At 35.1% G+C, this 3,148-nt stretch overlaps 1 protein-coding gene across 1 annotated transcript in view; it reads left to right on the forward strand.

The window, feature by feature from the left end:
• The window catches only part of LOC109834051 (uncharacterized protein C6G9.01c), an 11,291-nt gene extending 9,345 nt beyond the window's left edge, over window positions 1-1,946 (forward strand). Inside the window, exon 2 of the mRNA XM_020401941.1 lies at window positions 1,557-1,946. The gene's annotated coding sequence lies outside the window, so the exon portion shown is untranslated. The remainder of the gene's footprint in view (window positions 1-1,556) is intronic.

Consider the following 3,148-nt stretch of genomic DNA (forward strand, 5'->3'; position numbering starts at 1 on the left):
AATAATATACCTGTCGCATGTCTTGAGTGGATGGACCCCACAACCTGGCTAAGGGAATTGTCCTCATATCATAGCAACACACTAAGAGAATGCCTAATGGCACATCAACTATTGAAATCAGAGGTTGGTTTGTTTATTTGGTTTAGTAGTCATAAGTGTCATCTCAAGACTGGTCATGCACATTCTTGCAGTTTTCCCTGATCAAGTCACCTTTATAATGTTAGATTCCGAAGTTTTAAATATTCGAGTTCCTTCGGAGATTTGTAGAAACTTACGTTGTTTGTTTATTGATATCAAGGAGGTTCTTAGATGAATAGAAGAAAATCATACTTTTGTTAACTATTTGCTTCAAAACATTTGAGGTTCTTAGATGAATAGAAGAAAATCATACTTGTTAACCATTTGCTTCAAAACATTTTCCTATAGGCGAATAAAGAACTTCATGATCTTCTGCATACACATCTTTTCTTTTTATTAGAATTCCACATCTTCATAGAGCCAGTGGGTCATTATAATGACAACAGCCTGAAACTTGAAAAGGCTTTGGACAGCTTTATATGCTAAAAAGCATTGTTCAATCCTCTACCGTCCTACTGGGAAAAATGTGTATGGTGTGATTGCTCATTTTGCTTAGTCGCAACAAGAAATAGGCTAGTTGTGAGCTCACCTTACTAGCTCCATTGAGCAGATACAGATCTTATCACCCATAGTCCTATCTCTTGGCATCTCATTTTGCTAAATAGACCATCACTTCAAATCCTATTTTCTTGTATGTGTACATGTGCACTCACGTGCGTATGAGTACTAGGTGGCAATGATTTTGCTATATAAGCTACATAAAGATGGACTAGTGATGCGACACATCCTGCTAGTTACATTGGATGGGTAATCCACACAACTGATCTTCTTGGTGGCTTATTTAACAAAATAAGACCCCATATATGTAAGGTGCCTTATCATCATACCCTGAATGGAACTGGTTGGGTAAATAGGTAGATAAAGGTAGCCTTAGTTAGAGAAAAAGTACATACAGTTAAGTTCTTTGAGGCCCATGATCTACTTACACTTGAACTGAAGGGACGCAAGTTAGGGAAGACTACAAGGAATTAGGTAGGTATCTCGGTTTATAGCTTCTTCTTCTTTAATATTCTTTTTGCATCTTCTTTGGCAATTCCTTATTTTTTGTTGAAGGCAGATAGCTCGGTTCTCCTTTTATATTTATTTAACAAAAATAATTCAGGCTTCTGGCTGCTTGTGGAGCCTTTTCATGGGTTGAAAGTATTCACATGCGTTTTAAGGTTGATCTCCATTTTCATTATAAATGTTGCGAGCAACCTTCGTATATTAGTTTGTTTTGTATTGATGTAACCAACTTGTTTGATTTCTGATCTAGATTTGTTCAACTCTTTTCTTTCAACATTTGTGTACATGGACATAAGTTTGCCAAAGGGGAACCTTACGTCTCTCATTTACTTTTAGTTTATTTTGCGTTTTGAAATTTACTATTTATACAAAATTAGCTTTCAGAAGTTGTGCTGATTCATGAAATTTTACAGATATTCAACAAGAAGCATTTACGGTTTACTATGTATTGCCATTTTGAGTTTGTTGGTGGTCAATCCATGATCGGAGTTCAGATAGACCAAGAGCAACAGTCACCCCTGAAATTCAAGAAGAATTTCCCGAGGGCATGACTTTTAGTTTTCAGGATTACCGGAATGCATCAAATTGAAAAAAAAAAACAAAAGAAAACTTCGAAGTAAAAATTTGAGTTGTAGTGTTGTGTGGTTATCTAGACTACAGGGTTTTAGTTCAATTATTATGTAAATCGTGATATTTAAGTAGTATAATCGCCTTGTTAAAAAAGTATATTGTTTATTTTGCTGAGTAACGGCAGTGGAGGCAAGCAAGTCATTTCTGTGTGCCTATTTTACTTTGTGTGGTAATATATGGACTGTAGTTTTGTTATGGGAGTTCATTTCCAATCGGTGATTTGAGGCTCGCACAGCTATGTGTGTACATATAGATTGTGGTATTTAGGGGGAAGAAATGAAAATGAAGGTGAAAAGCGTCGATACGAAACTACTTGATACCTAGCTTGGTAATTTCCTTTTAAAATGTAATAATGTATAAGTTGTGATTTTTGAGTAGTGACTTTGAAGTTAGAATTGTGTTTTTAATGTTTTTCCTCACTATCTCAAGTAAGGACAGGATAAATGGGGTGACAGTGCAACGTAAAACCAAGTTGCATCTATATGATAGGAAAGAAATGAGCGCATCACTATGAGGTTAGATGTAGCTCAATTGATGGTAGAATGAGAGAGAACCGATTAAGATTATATAGTCAAGTGCAATAGAGATCGGTAAATAAATACTCAAGTTAGGAGAAGTGATAAGATTGAAAATTTGGAAAAAAGGCTGCGTCGTTGTTGATAAAGTTTATTGAGAAACTTGACAAAACCAAATACTAGAGTAACTTAATGCAATCCACAGTATCAGATGTATTCATCGTGGAACTTAATACGCAAAATATTACCCAAGATAATAGCCTTTAGTAGTATATTCTTTAATGATTGTGAAAAAAAAATCCAGTATTATGTATATTTATCCGGTTATTGTTGCTTACATGCGACATGGAAAATTTTAAACCAAATTGGTGAGGGGTGTTGAGGGGTGGGCAAGTATAGCTGTATTCATTTCCGTGTGTAGAGGAATCATGAGGGTTGTCAAGCCACCAACCAACATGAATACGGATGCAATTATGTACGGAAGATCTCCTATCTCTGATATGTATGTCTATTAAGGATCTAAACTTTACCAACATCTTAAAGTAAATGCATTATGAATATAATTAGTCGACTTCCCACTTCAGCAACCGGATGAATTTTCATAAGAAAGGAAGAAATTGAACTCCAACGAGTGATGGAAATAGTCATATGCCTACCTTTCATTTTTTTTTTCAGTGAACGCTTCTGTCACATGGTATATTATCCGTACAAAGCTGAGTTGTTTGCACAAAACTTATGTTGACTAATTAATATGAGAAGAAAAATCTTACAGAGAGAAAGTGATGAAAGTACAGTAATATTGACCATAATAACATCCGATCGTCATATTTCATCCTATTTGTTTCCTCATTTATCTCTTG

This window comes from Asparagus officinalis, chromosome 3, assembly GCF_001876935.1.
Source record: "Asparagus officinalis chromosome 3, Aspof.V1, whole genome shotgun sequence".
Taxonomy (NCBI): Eukaryota; Viridiplantae; Streptophyta; class Magnoliopsida; order Asparagales; family Asparagaceae; genus Asparagus; species Asparagus officinalis.